Consider the following 17,350-nt stretch of genomic DNA (forward strand, 5'->3'; position numbering starts at 1 on the left):
ACATGCCCTTTGACTTCTCTCTATCCCTCACCCTAAAATCAACAATCATAGTGTTAGGACTCTAAACATTGTAAGGATGTTTTCTATCGCGACTGCTCTTGAGCGTTATAAAATGGGGTAGTCTCCAGTCTGACCATCCATTGTTGACCCATCCTCCTATGAAGATATGTTTAAGATTAGCCAAGCTGAACGAAGCTTACGTGAATTTATATCGTGTCAGGCAAATCCTGATACCCAAACCTAAAGAGATAGAGAATGTCAGAAGGTTCAACAACAGGCACCAGACAGAGGATTTGTCGACTGCCGTGAAGACACGAAATAGTTCTCCTTCTCTCTCCAAAGAAGCAGGCCCTATCTTGTGGGAATGCCTGTCACCAGACAGGGACACAATCTTAGACGATCAAAGATTGCCATAATCCCTGTCCACAAAAAACCAGACTTTGTCAGAGCTACCCCAATACTCTAGAAAATACTAATTCAATTGCCAATTGTGTGTATCTGTGTTTGTCTGTACGCTAAAAAAGAAGTGTGTCTATAGGCTATTCATGTCTTTGTTTTAAGTATAAAAAATGGAAGTCTTTTTATTAGCTTTTCGTTTGTTTGACTTTGTTAGAAGTGTATCTTTAAGCACTTCGTTTCCCTAGCTTGTCAAATAGTCTGTGTACTTTTGTTTGCAATTAGTGATTGTAAGTAGAAAGTGAGTGACTGTTTCTTTTAGGTCCACGCTTTCCATGTTTTTATGATAATGTGGGTCATGCAAGTTTTGATATCAGGTGTATGTTTTTCTTCACGTCCGCGCTTCACAAATATAAAACGAAAGCGTTATTCAGTTTGATTACCCAGCGTTCACTCGTTCTTCAGATGCACCTGGAGTATGCCAGGCGCTCCTGGATGAGCTTGCGATGGAGGCAATACAGGAGGAATCCAGGCTTGAGGTGAAACCACTGGTAACACCACTACTACCATCAACACAGCCACTACCTCATCCACAACCACTACCACAGCACAAAGACCCATGGTCCCTCAGACGGAAAACTGAGAGGAGGAGTTTTCGTCAGCAGGAGGTAAATATACCACATCATCCACGGGCGTGGAATAGAAGAAGGAGGAAAGAAGAAGTCTTCAGAATCCCAGAAACGGAAGATTGGGTTGCTGCAGCCAATCAAGCCACCTCTGCGCTCCCAAGAACAAGACTGAACTCGGAGCAGGACTTGAGTAGACGTTGCTTGTGTGCGGCCAGACCTGGAAGATGCGCACATTAAGAGGTGCATCTGAAGTTAAAAAAACAGTCGTTTTCAGGGCTAACAAAACCTCTAGAAAAGAGACTATTCAATTTGTGTGAATGTGGAGTAGTGTGATTATAAACATTCACTCCTTTCCTAATGTGTGTGTGTGTTTGTATAAGTGCACGTACGTTTGCGTTGATAGTATATTCGGGGTTTTGTGTGAGTATGTTTGTGTGTGTTTGTGAGTTTGCGTAAGTTTGTGTGGATAGAAGAGTATATGTTTGTACGAGTTCTCGTACGTTTGTTGGATAGTAGGTATTGTTTTCTTTCCTTCTTCTCGTGTGTGGATAGTAGATTGTAGAGTTTGTGAATAGTATGTAATAGGTTTTTTTTATTCTTCCAGTGTGTGGATAGTATATATGGGGTTTGTAGATAGTATGTAATATTTTTTTCTTCTTCCATGTGTGGATAGTATATTTTGGGGTTTGTGGATAGTATGTAATATGTTTTTCTTCTTCCCTTGTATGGATAGTAGATTTTGGGATTTGTATGAGTTCACGTACGTTTGTGTGGATAGTAGATAATATGTGAAGTGAGAGTAAGATATGTTTTTCTTCACGTCCGTGCTTGACAAATCTAAAGTCAAGCGTCCGTATTCGCGCCATTCTACACCGGATACTCAAAGAAGATGGCTTCAAACCAAATAGACGGAAGGAAAATATTACAAGAGGCAATCGATGACCTGGGAATAGTGGAGGATTTTATGATAAGTTGGAGTATGGTGTTTATACCATCCACAGAGCTAAGATGGAGACAAACGATGTAAAGAAGACGAAGGAAAGATTGCTAGAGCTGCTGAAAAAAGTAGAGGAGGACAAGGAGGAAGAAGAAGACAGAATAAGGATGAGAGAGTGGAATGAGAAAATAGAGAAAAAGAGAACGAAACAAGGAAAAAAAGAGGAGGAGGAGAAACAGGAGTAGGTAAAAGAGGAGGGAAAAGAGAGAAGAATGTTGAAGAGAAAATAAGAAGTTGGTGGAGAAAAATAAGAGATTCGAAGACAAACAAGAAGAAACCCAAAGGCCCTTCCAAGTCCTCTCATATGCATGGGAAATATATTTATTCTCTTTGCCATATATATGTTTTATGTTCATCAATCTATGTCTGTATCTAGTATGGGTTATATATTGCTATGTCCCGCCAGTCCCGTTCCCGACAAGCGTTCTAGGTTTTTCCTCCGCTCTTTGGTCCCGATTGAGGTCAGCCACTTGCAATATTGTTGCCAGTGTTCAGTACCGTTTTCATTTTACCTGTTCTATTCCTATTGTCCGTATTACAACAACTTCACTTTCCCTTGTCTGTATACAACCCCAATATTCCTCATGTTCAGTTCCCATTGTCCGTAAACTTGCCGGGGGGGATGGGGTCCGAAAAATCTTTTCCGTAATTGTGTCCACGACCTTTTTGACTGGGATTTCCATTGTCCGTAAACAGCCCCCTATTACTACTGAGGTATGAAAAGATGGCTAACACTTGTACACAGACCCCCACACCCCCCCCCCCCATCACCATTACAAATTAATTATTGACATCGGAGATAGAATATGATAACAAACGCGCTTATATTTACAGACAAACACCCACACCAACAAACAAACAAATAAGGACATATGGTATGTATGATATGAGAACAGACATACTTTCTTGTGGACAAAGTACCTACACTTAGAAGCAAACGGATGGGCATGTGTACGATGACAAACATACATACATACGCCTACAAAGTAATCAAAAATGGCAACGGGCATGTTATGTTTTACTGACAAGCATGCTGTATAAAAGACAAACACTAACATAGTGCTGTCCAACCCGCGAACCGAGGGCTGCATGTGGGCTGATTTTAAATGGCCCGCCAGAGCTCGAGCAGCTATATACTCGTTGCTTTTCAGTTTTCTGATGGGGCCCTCGGCTTCAAGAAAAACACTTTTCAGTGGCCCATGGTGTCTGAAAGGTTGGACAGCACTGCACTAACACATAAAAAAAGCTGATAGTGGACAAGAGGCATGAAAAGTCGTTACAAAGATAATCTTACAGACAGTCGCCCACACTTAAAAATGGATAAAGGGCAAGGGGTATGATACCCAATAGTTACAACAGACAGTTTTTGGCAGACAAACAAACTTCATCTGTTCTGATTACAAATAGTCTTTCTACGGACAAAATCCCACACTTGCAAACAGAACGGAAATGGGCCAGGGGTACAATGTTATTAAAATCATCATACTTTCTTCTGCGTGTTCTTTTATTTTGCTGACTTTGTTCTTTCTTCACCACATATATTTTTTAAAACCCTAATCTAGTTCACCTCATATTTATGATGCCATATAATCACATGCGTTCCTTTTCTTCGTACCACTCCTCCCTTTGTATTTTACATTTTGGTGCCGCCATATCGTGTAGAAATATATTGGTTACACGTTTTGGCTAACGTTATTGGTTCAAGTTTTTATCAACACTTACATTTCCCTCACCCATTATTGGTTTATTTTACGTGTGTGGTTGTATATGAACGGAACCTGCCAGCTCATGTACAAGAGGTATATATTGCGCCCCACTAATTCGTCTTGTCCTGGATCCATGTTGACAATCAAAATCGGTGCTCATCGAGATATTTCGCAATACTAGTGATTGATTGATTGATTGATTGGATTTACTAGTGATCATATGTTTTTGGCTTTTATAGCAGAGAATTTTCAGTGGTAGTGTTTATTGGCATTGAATGTTTCTCACTTGTTGAAGATGGATGTATCATCAGGGGCTGGGCCCGGAATATCGTTTTGGGGAGGGGAAGGCGTAAAGAAGTAAGCAAGTATTATGTGTCATGGAACCACTGGTGGTGGCCTAGGATGCAAATTCCACGGAAGCACTCGTATTTAAGTCGTTTTCAGGGCATATTTTTAAGTATCAAACAGCAAAGGAAATTTAACCTCCACCTCCCAAATCCGACATAGATTCGCACTAAGCACTGTGTGACTTCCAATCGTTAGGTCCTGCCACACAGGTAAAAATGTTCTCTGGAATACGGCACTTAGCGCTGGTGATGTTACTATGGCGAAATATTTGAGTAGTCGGACAGGTAACATTTCTCTGGTGGGGTCCCTGGTGGTAAAGCGTCTGAAACAGATTTTTAAAAAAAATTGATTTAAAAACGATGAACAAAGTAAATGTCTGGTTTTAACTAACTCATTATATTACCTCTTTGATATGAATTAAATAATGGTCTTATTATTTGATGACTTTCATTCCATATGATTCTGGTTTTTCATGTTTAACATTTGTATCGTGGCTGCTGGTAACAATTAATAGCTTGGTAGAGGGATGATATAATCACTGAATACAGTCTGCATTTATTTGTTTCACACATTGTAGATATGAATATAATAAGATATGGGGACATCCATTAATTATGTCAACAATTTTTAGGCAATTTTTCACCCCCCTCCCCCCTTTGTCAACAACTCTCAAACTTTCAGTGACCCCCCCATAAACTTTTACCCCCCCCCCAAACTAACAATATTATATACGGCTGGCTTTTATGCTAAAAATATGCTAAAAATAGAATTATGGAAATTAAAAGGTCTACAAATAAATTTTAATACATTTTTTAAACTTGTTTAACAGATTTCAGATTGACTATAACACTTTGAATTCATGAAAAAATCGAGAGTTTATATTCTAGCTTCTATCATCTTTCCATAGGGAAGCCAAATGTTCCTCAGTTGTTATAACGGGCGTAGTGGCCGATTGTTTTGGTAAAAAATAACATTGTTGACGTCAATTTATCTTGAACTCCCCCCTTCCCCCTTCCCCATGTCAACAATTGTCAAACTTCTTCAAACCCCCCTCCCCCCATTTTGTTGACATAATTAATGGACGACCCCACAGAGACCCTGTATATGCAACAGAATACAAGAAAAATAGAAGAAACAGCAGAAACACCTATGCCAGTTATACACCGTGAATATTTTGATTCCTACGAATTACATGCTCCATTGAAACAAATTATCATACCTTGAGTAAAGTCGACTAAGTAACTCATTAAATATGCAATAGAAAAAAGAAACCAAAACGATGATGACTTAAAATTTGCTTAACTTTATACTCCATATGTTTAGAATACATGTAGGTGCCAGTATTTTTAGTGTGACTCATAAATTTAGAATAACTCGAATTCTAAATTTCCAACTAGCTCTTGGACTAAACAACATGATTTATAAAGGGTAGTTTTGTGTTTTGAAAAACGACAGGTCCTTGTTCTTGGGTGAGTGTGCTTAGTTTTCTTTTCGTCTGTTGTTGCCTTTTCACTCTAATGGACAGTATTATTATAATTATGGTAACAGGATACAAGATATGTTTAAAGTGATGATAGGGAAGTTATAAAAGGGATAATGACTTGACTTTCTTTAACATGGACTTATATCATGGACTTATATTGTATTGTACACTCCTAATGCTTTCTATTTCTGTTTGTACGGCTCTGGTGGCCTAGTGGTTAGAGCGTCCGCCTCGAATGCGGGGGTGGTGGGCTCGAAACCCAGGCCGAGTCATACCAAAGACTTATACTACATGTCTGCGGCATAAGGTCCAAGCGCTAGACATCACTGTAAACTGCCACATTGCAGACATCGTAGCGATATTACTGAAAAAATTGTTAAAGCTACGTTAAAAATCCAAAATCACACACACACACACACACACAAATACTCCTACTTGTATTGTTAAGTGATTATGGATGCTGGTCAGTCAACAAAGGGTGTGTGTTAGTAAGTGTAGGGATTTCGATGGTATGAGTGGAGGTTACGGGTTTTAGTTCACTGTGTATTGAACAGTCAAAGCGAATGTTAAACCTATGTACATTTTTAACAAAGGGTTCAGTTTGTCACCAGAATCTTACAAACATGGAGGCCTATATTAATTTCCAGTGACCTTATAATCACTGGTCATGCTAAAGAGACTTCTAAATTTCGTAGCCAATCATTTCCATCATCTTATAATAATGCCTTGTCCTCTAAAAATGACTCGTTACCTTAAACCTTTAAACCTATGGATATTTTGAACACAGAGTTTCCATTCTTGTCTCTAGAATCCACAATGTTTTACATGGGGTTCACAAAGACTATCAAATGCCAAACTATATTACTTACGATCTTTTATCTGACAGAAATTAGGGCCCTTAAATGTTTCCCAACTGTATAATAACAATTCCACGAAGACATTCATTCCACAATATCACAAGTAAGTCAGGTAAAACACTGATTATCTACCTGGAATCCAGTCCGTCTTTCAATATAAAATAATTTGAAGTTCCTCCATTTAAATATTGTGAATAAAGAAAACCTTTAGAATCAATGACAAATTTAAAAGACTCTGTCGAGTGTGAATGAACTTGACGCACATGAACAAACCTTTAGTCAGTACTATTGTCAAAGATTTTATGAAAATATTGTGGAACTGTTGTCTAAACCATTATAAAGAGATACATGCATACGAAACTACATACATGGTGAGCTGTTTTAATCTATTAAGCCTAACAGTCGGTTTAGATCTGGATATAATGTGATTATTTCGAAACATTCGCTGAGGAGATAAAACTCTTTGATATGGAATGGGAATCAAGTTTGTATCTCGTATTTACGAATTGAATTATAACTGAGCAGAACTTTAAAAGCGGCTATGACTGGAGACATATATGGAAGATGGAAAATTTAATCATATAGTTTTATCCAATGTACTGTTTAAAATTCTTTGAAAATAAATTATTCATCATTTGGTAATATAGAATACTAAAGTAAGAAGCACTGATTTATATAATGTAAATAGGCTCTCTGGAATCCTGCATGCAAAATATCCCGACGAACTGAGGAAGAAAAACTATACAATAACATGGAGCTTTATACGCCTTAAAATTTCGATCCAGTTTACAAGATGGAGACTGAGAGTGTAGAATATGTTAAACAAACAATAGAATACAGTAGAAAACGTGTAATGAGAACAAAGCTTATAAATTTTGTTGTTAATAAAATTTGGAAGGTACCATTATTCTACTCAGGAAGCCGTGCAGAAGGTATATCAAGTATACAGTCTGACACTGATCTAATGTATGAAGCTGGTGGGATACTCACACTTTCTAATGAAGGGCAGATTGGATTAAAAAGTGACAATACAGTGGTATATGTAGTTATGGATACAGATGAAGTTCATTCGGGGTACACAAGAGTTAAAATCTTGGAAGGCGATTGGAATGATTTGAGCGAATTTGCCTCCGTTGGAGATGGGCTGCGATCTCTTTGCGAAACTTTTGGTAAAGATAACTCTAAATACCTATCAAACATTCTTGTAAAGAAATACTGGGATACGCATATGAAAAAGGTAATTCCACTTCAAGGATTGAAGAATGAAATTTCTTCTCATGGTCCATCTACTGTCGCTAGATATGCTGCTGATAAGGATGTGGCAGAAGTTGATACTGTGCTTTGTCTCAGGGGTGAGTGGCCAGAAGTCGCCAAAGAGTGGCTCGAAAGAAAGAGGAATTTTAACTGGCCAACGAAAGAATTGATTGAGGAGATTAAGGCGGTTGGCTGCAATTTAGTACCTATAGGGCATCGCCTTTCGCGTGGGACAGATTTGGAACTGGAATGGAGAATTTCATTTTCCAAGGCGGAACGTCTTCTTATTTGGTCATTAAACGGCACTCAGATTGCTTGCATTGAGTGTATGAAACTCTTTTTTCATGCATTCATTTATCCTAAATTTCCAGATCTATTTTCATCCTATTTCATTAAATCAGCAATGTTTTGGCTAATTGAAGAAACTGATAGTACCTTCTGGCAGCCACATAATCTACTGGCATGTATGGACAGATTATTATCAAAACTAATTACATGTGTCGAAGAAAAGTGTATTCAAAATTTTTTCATTCCCGAAAATAATATGATGGATGCCAAGGCAGTCGAAGCAGAGGAGACACTTGCTATACTTCATAAAGAGCTAAAAATGTATGGCGTAGCAGGAGATGAAAATTTTTGGAAGCTGATTAAAGAAAAACTTTTGCAGGTGGACAAGAATGATATATATCATTATCATATTATGATAAATGGTCTTAGCGTAGCTCGCCATTTCATTTACAACTCAATAAGGGGTTCGAACATGAAGGACAGCAAAGATAAGCTCATGCAATGAATAAATGAGTTGAAATGTTGTGACGACAAGGACATGTTTCCAGATGTCTGCAAGTTCCTTGAACAAGAGCTGGAAGCCATATTATCAATTGTCACCTTCTGCGAATCTAAATCTGATGCAGGAATGGATGGGATACTTTCGCGATATGGCACAAAAAGGGTCGAAGAAACTTTGAAAAAATATGCAGAATTAACTCACTCAACAGGTAAGCTTCTGCTATGTACATTTTATTTCTACATAGAAAGATATCAAAAAGCCTTGGAAATCAGCGAGGAAGTTCAGACACGATACACATCTCAGGTGGTTCATTACACGTTTTGGAATCGGTCCAAGACACCAAAAGATGATAATTATCCACTAATCTCTCCAAGACCAACTCTGAATGAGACGCTGAAAAATTACATTGCATTGGATGCTGTCATCTTGCCATGTTTGTCATGTCTTTTTCCAGCCACGATTCAGGAAAAGCCCTACGGCGGAGATACTTTATTTATCCATCCCCTCTTCTATGCCTTCTTTATGGAATTTCATTGTTTCTTCAGGTTAGGGGATGCTGCAAAATGTGAAGCTGTTTTGAATAAGATGCAAACTTTTGTGGCAGAAAACATGGAAGTGCTCAAGACAACAAATGATTTCAACATCTTGCATTTGGGTGATTCATGTCATCAATTGTTAAGAAGACATGCCGAATCTACTACTACTTCAAAGAGACAATCAAGTCATTGTTGCAAAATGGCGAGTTTTGAAGGGTGATATGTGTATAGGTAGATTTCATACTACTATACTAGTAGACACATATGCAGCGTTTGTCAGTAAGGACCGCTTTTTGAAACGAATCCCTTTTAGCTTTTCCCGTGCATCTGGTTATTGACGTCCAGATGAAATAGCAATCTCGATGATGCTCATGCCTGGCGTAATATTCCAGGTACATCACCGAAATAACGTAAATAGCCTATATCATGATGAGATTTAATAAAACATCTTGACATTTTCTTGACTTTATTCACACAGAAACATACACTCCGCCATATATATATATATATATATATATATATATATATATATATATATATATATATATATATATATATATATAGAGAGAGAGAGAGAGAGAGAGAGAGAGAGAGAGAGAGAACAGCAAAAGTCAATTGTGTTACCCCAACAACCTCTTGGGTTAAGGTATATATTATACATATTATTTTGTCATTGGTTGGATTTACAGATGTACAATTGTTTTGATAAGCAGTATATTTGAATTATTTGCAGCATATAAGCTTTAAGTTTGGCTTTAATATAAAATCCCATAACAGTCTTATTTGTATTTAATTTTGTATTGTTTGCTAATGTTATCATCATGATTATCTGTTATGTATAAATTGTATTTTTTAACTGACCTTGTCCAAAATCAAGTCCATGTCTATATGACTAGGATAGTTGCTTTGTAAACAACATGTTTTATATATTTCTCTATGAATGTAGGTTAGATATTAAGATCGTTATCTTAATCTGACTCAGGAACACTGGTATTCCCCTAATGTTTACCATGTTTTAGTTATATTTTGATAACAGATTTTATCTTGTTGACAACTTAGAATTTTCAAGAAATGAATTTTTTTACCCTCGTCCTAATACTTGAACAAGTATTCATTCTTGCTATAACATCTGAAGCAGAATGATGTTTGTTGTGTTCAGTTTAGTTTTATTTGGGTTCATTCAAATTATTATTCACATTAATTACAAAGTGCTCAATATTCTTGAACAGAAACATTAATTTGAAATAATAAAATAAAACAAGGACATCTTGGATCATATTATTGTGATTCATTAAAAGGCTGTTGGCACACATCCACAATACAAACCACTACAGGCATATCAACAATACCGAAATTTACTTTCTTTCTAGGGAAATAAATTATTTGTTGCATTGTACAAAACACGTTGGCTTTCGCTCGTTTTTGTTACTTAGCTTTATATATATATATATATATATATATATATATATATATATATATATATATATATATATATATATATATATATATATATATATATATATATATATAACCTTCTTCTAAATAGACAATACGTCTCCTTTCTCCAATCTGGGATCTCTCAGTAAATAGAAAGTCAGAGAGGAACATCATTTGGCAGATTATGTAACCTACTTTGGAAAACAAAACTATCCCATTTGCTTTGAAAATTCGAGTTTGCAGGGGAAACTTCTGCATCTTTATTGAAAAGATGAAACTATGTTCTTCATTTCATTGCTCTAAAGCTTTGGAAATCGTTCAAGCTAAATGTTTACATATAACCAGGCAATTGGAGTCAGGTACTAACTTTTATTCTAAACTTCACCGAAACCATTATGATGAAAATCACATTTCATAATTATATGGACAAACTGAACACGTTTTCAACGAGCCTATAAAGGCAACTATCAGTAACACAAAACAACAACTTTTCTAGAGATAATGTTAGACTGAAAAAGGCCGAACAGGTTATCATGATAGAAGGAATAAAAAATAAAATGAAAGTTTTGCTGGAAGAAAAAAGATTCCATCACCTCAAAATGTGAACATTTTTGCAAACATGTCATCAGTTAAGTTTTGTGACTCAGACGGATGATATTGTCATCAGGCCTGCAGACAAGGGGTCCTGTGTTATTATCATGAATACATCTTACTATATCGATGAGGCGAACAGCCAACTTTCAGACCAGAGATTTTGCAACAAGAAAAACTATATAAAAAAAACTGAACATGCTGAAAATGTGCATCAGACATTAAGAGACATGCATAAAGCAAGACACATTGTTCACATAATATTAATTTACCTCCTACTGTGGACTACAGATCAGGGAGCTTTATTTACTCACTAAAATACACAAAGAGGGTAACCCGGGAATGCTAATAATCTCCTGACACAGACAGCCCACTTAGAAAATATTTGATTTCGTTGATGTTTGCCTTCCACCGTTCGTGGCAAAACAACAATAACTAACCTTCTAAATAACACTCTCTTTGTCACCATGGATGTATGTCCCTTATACACCAACATCCCATTTGTGGAAGGTATCGCAGCCTGCAAGGACAGTCGATCTGATTTATCTCTTCCAACGTCTTATTTGGTCAAACTTTTGCCACATTTGCAAACATATGCCTGAGACCAAATCTTTCAAAAGTTGGACAACCGGAGTTAATTACACGATCAGTCAGAAGCTGAGATGTCCAGTCAATAATACAATCGATCTTCTGACATGCAAGATCTTGACCATCAAATGTTTGCAAAACCATTGATTTCAGAAAGCGAACGAATAATCAGAAAAGCCACATTCACAACAAAACCAACGCGAAATTCGCTAAACATGACAACTGGGATGCAGTAATGGATTAAACACTGTGGAGGCCCTTAGGCAGCAGAAATCTTGGGGTTTCCCTCGCAAATTATCTCCTATCAATATTATGTTGATCCGTTGTTGCGGGGCCCCTAAAACGCACGGGGCCCATTTGCCTGTGCCTAGTCGTTCTTTTGGGTAATCTGGCACTGCTCAGATGGACAATCGGTGGAGTCGCTCGAGATGCTACCAGCTAAATCTAACTTATGGTGGACAGACAGAGAACAAACACGTAACGAATGAAACTGGACACTACAAAACGTTGGGAATTTAGCCTAAATGAAACATCTTACCTTCTTGTTGCAGCCTCGTCGAAATTACAGTCATTAATTTTGCTCATGACGCAAAGTTTATGCTAAAATCCACCCTATTAAATAATTTTTTAAAAATGATTTATTGTTTTTATTATTATTATTATTATTATTATTATTATTGTTCAAACCAATTACCCCGACACATAATTGTTTTAACATCTTTCTTTCGAAACCTCCTTGCATAACTCTACCTGGTTATAATTCTGATGTCGATCTCTACCCACGCTTTGTCTCATTCTTTGTTTTTAGTTTAGAATTTAGGTGAAAACATATTGCTAATCCATTTTGTGTCAGACACAAGAATCCGCCTGTCTATTATTCCTGCACAAATTTGTATTGATATATGTCTTGCTGTAACTTGCCCTCAATGATTCTAACATGTAGGAGTCCAGAATACTTTGTAAACTTTTGATAAGTGTTTCTTTTGTAATTTCTTTCTGCCTTGACGAAGAGACTGCTTAGCCCGAAATGTTGGGAAACCATTTTGGATTTGCGCCATTTTCAATTTTTGAGTCTATATGTACACTATAGATAATATTTCACCCTAAAGAAATTTCAAGTATTGTTTTGGGGGCCTTATTCCAAACTTTATTAAAACAGATCTTTAAAGATAATCCACCTGTCCACTGGTACATACATTATTTGATTTCATACAATACCAGTACCGTATATAATTACCTGTTTCTATAATGGCACATATTTTACTTAAAGCTTTGCATTGAACGCCTGAAATATACTCATTGAATAAACAAGGCCAACAACGATTACCTACCTGGAATTAATGTACTGTGTTTAACAGAAGATAATACGTGAAGTTCCTTTATGTGAATGCTGTAGGGAAAACCCCCCAGACGTTTTCAATCAACTGTCATCCATATTTGAAAGGATTGTATCAAGTGTCGATTGCTATGGTCAATAAGGTGCATTTATAATCATGCTCTCCGTTCACCAATGTATGTATTTTTAGGGTTATTGGTAATGCTCAATTCAGTACAGGTGGGTGGGTCTGAGTGTGAAGAAATGTCTAAAATATAATTATATAAGTGATGCCCCATAAGCAGCTATTTATGACGAAGTCAATGACACAAATGAATAAGTATTTTGGTTATAATAGTGACACAATGTTCAGTCATACAAATTAGATAATCCACAAATGAACCGTGTGGAATAGTTTCATATTCTCTTCTCACTCGTAATTATGTCTCTGACGTACTTCTATCTATCTATATATCTGTCTCAATTGATAATTAACATTTCTAACTGTATTAATTAATTTGTCTTATGTGTATCTCTACCCACTTTATTGGTACTGTTATATGGATTTAAAGCAAAATGTAAAAAATATAAGATTTTGTTCTAATATTTCTGTCATGCGAAATTGAACTCAATGCATAATGCTTTCTAAAGCACCTCATCCTCTCATTTCTTTAGTTAGTTTAAACCATATTTATTTTAGAGACATTGTCAAATACTATTACAATCATAATATTTGGGAGATTCAGTAGAATGCATAAGCTTATTAGCACTGTCTTCCCAACTGTAACAAGAAAGTAAATATAACATCATGGATCTCCATGCCGGTAGCAATGGTTATAAAGAAAATATGCACACACAGACAAAGCAGGGGTTCAGAGTGGCCGAGTAGTCTAGAGCGCTCTCCGTTACGGATCACTGTCATCTCACCTCTGTCTGCGTGGGTTCGGGTCTAGGATTCGGCCAATGTGGGTACGTGAGAAAGCTTGCCAGTAGCTTCTCGTGGGTCAGTGGTTCTTCCCGGGGTTTTCCTAGGTTCTTCCTCCACCATAAATACTGGCCGCCATGCATAGCCTATCGTGTGCTGAAAAATGGCGTTAAACCCCACAACAACAACAACAACAACAGACAAAGCATAACAATGAATAAGAGCTAATTAATTGCGACTCAAATAATGGTAAGTTCAGTCAATTAAGTAAATATCTTAGTCTACTAATATAATGTTGCACATCTGAAAATATTTGTTGTTTTCTAGTTAACATAGGGTTGCCGAATAATAATGTTTCAGTCGTAAGAGCGAAACGGAATGTGTTTAGGATTTGCATTCTCAATTTCACCAAGGGAGCAATACTTATTATTAGATACACGAATCGTAATTTAAATTACTACAATTTGTTCTTAGCCTAGCATGCACTATCTGAGACATTCTGTTGCTAGCATAGTATTACCATTGAGTGGTTTCTTTGTCGCAATTAAAGTAGGCTTTAAAATTACGTAATGAAGGTTTTTTTGTTACATTAACGGGTAACACGATCCATATGCGACTATTTGAAGGCAGGAATGAATTATAGAACAAGGTTGCTCTACACATGGGGGGGGGGGGGGGGCGAGAATCGTTTGAAGATCGAATGGAGTAGGGTTCATGTTCTGCAAATAACGGTACGGGAGCTAGTCCATGGTAAATTTTAAATACCTGAAGCAGTTTATACTTATAGCAGCGATTGTTTAGAATTACCCACCCTAGTTTCATGGTACAATTGTGAAGGAGATGCACTTTTGGTTGCTTCCATTATTATTTTCATCGCCTCAACATTTTTTTTTCTTTCTAGGATTCTTTATCATTCGTTGTACTATTGTCCTAAATGCGATCAACGAAGTTAAAAATTGGAAGAATATAACATTCCTAATAACTTACCTAGTGGTCAAATATCACACAAAACAATGTCAATAACTATTTATCATAAATACAAAAGGTATCACTAAATCACCACTAATATATGCATAACTCACTGCAAAAAGAAGAGTCAACACTTTCCCTACACGTGGCCTATTCGATCACACCATAGAATCCACTGCAGAAAACTACATGGATATATACATGTATACATGTCATAGTCATCGTCATTAAGCTCAGTGCCCGATACTAAACTTTCCATTCACGATTAGTGAGAATTGTACTTTCATGCAGTACTGTATGATGAATCCATTTCTTAAGTATGCGGTTACTCGTATTTATTTTATGCTAAGCAGCGAATTACTATATTTTCTAATTAAAATAATATTTATATTTCACTGTAGTTAACTGCTTGTTTGGGTCAGAACATACTTACCTCCCTTTCATTTTCTGTCACTGAACTACTTACTGTTCCTTATGTACATGTCATTGTCACTTCTGTGGCATCTGCAACCAAAATAAAAATGGAAAAACTGTGTAGAACTATTATTGTCAGATGTGACAAGCGACGATGAAAATCTTCAAGAAATAGACTTTCAAATGATACAGCCAAAAAATTTCTTTCAATGTGACAGATTTAAGAAAGTGACTTCTGAAGATGTGGATGTTTTCTTGGAATGAACAGGCAAATATTAACACCAAAAAAAAAAAACTGAAGATGACTTGAAGTTGTTCTTGGCTTTTCTTCAGAGTGAAAGGGAACAAAGATTCCCAGAGTTTATCCCAAGATCAGATCTAAACCAACACATTTCTCATTTCATCTTATCTGTCAGGAAAAAAGGAGGTGATGAATTTGAACCATCATCCCTTAGAGGTATGATATCATCATTTGATCGCTATCTACGCACAAAATCATATGGTGTTTCCATAATACATGACATTCAATTTGACAAGAGTAGATCTGTTCTTAAAATGAAGATGAAGAATCTAAAAAGGTTGGGAAAAGGCAACAAACCAAGGGCATCAGACGCAATTTCTGACCAGGACCTACATACGATGTATGAGGCTAAGACTCTGGGTGCTGACAATACGACTGCTCCTTTACATTCAATGTGGCTCATCTGTACCATGCATAAAGTGTATAAAGTAAGCCAGTTTGAAATGTTTTACAAGGTAGAAAGAAAAAAAAAACTTTTATTTTCTTCCGTCACTCTGATGTAACAAGAAGTGTCAAAACTCACTGCCAGTGCTGTACATTAAACACTATACTAGTTATTGAGTTCCTGTTTTACTTCAAATCAAATAGCAAAGTACCCCAAAAAACTCAAGTTAGCAAGCATAGGTTTCAGTTCATTATCCTTGTAAAAGCTGAACGAGTTGAAGAGATCTGAAAAGAAAATAATGCATCGTCCTTGAATCAATCAAGTTTTTAATGTGTCATTATGACAAATAATTGTACATGTGTACAAGTGAATAAAATCTAATGAAGTCATTCATTCAATTTTTTGAGACTAGCAAAACCAACCTGACATCCCTCAGAAAGACCCTGCAGATCTTTACAAACTTTATAGAAACAAGCGTCCTGCGGATATGAATGGCCCTAATAGTCCCTTTTGTCTCTCAATAAATGTGGCAAACCCCAAACATGGACAGTGCTGGTACAAAAAGACACCAATGGGGATCAACAAATTATATGGGATCATGAAGAAAATGATGACTGATATAGGTCTCTCTCCAACTGACAAGCGTATAACTCCTTACAAGCAATTTCTAAATACTTATTTATCACATTCAAATGTCATCACATTTAAGTAGATGCGATCTCATTGAAGTAATCCTGTTCAATTCAAAATATCATTGATAACCTTTGCTAATCTGAAATTCTCATCTGCACCTTAGCATAATATGAAGATAGTTGTATCAAGTTAAAAAATACAGTAATAATGCAATTTACCTGTATCATAGCAAGTACTTTGGTGAAACTGTAAGTAAGTAAAGAAAAATGTAAAACTACTGTAAGCTATGAACACCTGCATGTACATATCACTTACATACATGTAATTATACTGTGTTTACAATTTACACTTACTATTTATAGTGTTCAGAAACACCTCATCCAGAAGCTTAATGATGAAGGAATTCCAGCGAATCAAATAGTTTAAATATCAGGACACAAAAACATCAACTCATTAAATAACTACAGTAACTTAAACCCCGCCCAAAGCAGAAATATTTCAAACATTGCCCAACGTACCTGCATTATCATATGTCCTCCAGCCTGCCATACGTGAATGAGCCCCACCAATGGCACCAGCCACAGGGGCTCGTTACAAAGAAAATCAAGGGATGGGGGTTCTAACCTGTAATAATATAACAAATACAGATTGCAGCATACGTCATCGTTTTCCATCTTGGATTCTTCGCTGGGATTCGAACTTGAAATCAGCAGAACATTTTGTTATTATGACTTCAAAAAAGTTATTCTTGGATTATTCTTGGATAATTTTGGATTTGATTCCATAAAACCGTAAG

General features: G+C 36.5%; 1 pseudogene; it reads left to right on the forward strand.

Annotated features, from left to right (window-relative positions):
* Positions 1-6,903: 6,903 nt before the first annotated feature.
* On the forward strand, positions 6,904-9,498 carry LOC149771132 (uncharacterized; annotated as a pseudogene).
* The last annotated feature ends 7,852 nt before the right edge of the window (positions 9,499-17,350 follow it).

Source organism: Sinohyriopsis cumingii, unplaced genomic scaffold, assembly GCF_028554795.1.
Source record: "Sinohyriopsis cumingii isolate HCF-2022 unplaced genomic scaffold, ASM2855479v2 utg002115l, whole genome shotgun sequence".
Classification (NCBI taxonomy): domain Eukaryota; kingdom Metazoa; phylum Mollusca; class Bivalvia; order Unionida; family Unionidae; genus Sinohyriopsis; species Sinohyriopsis cumingii.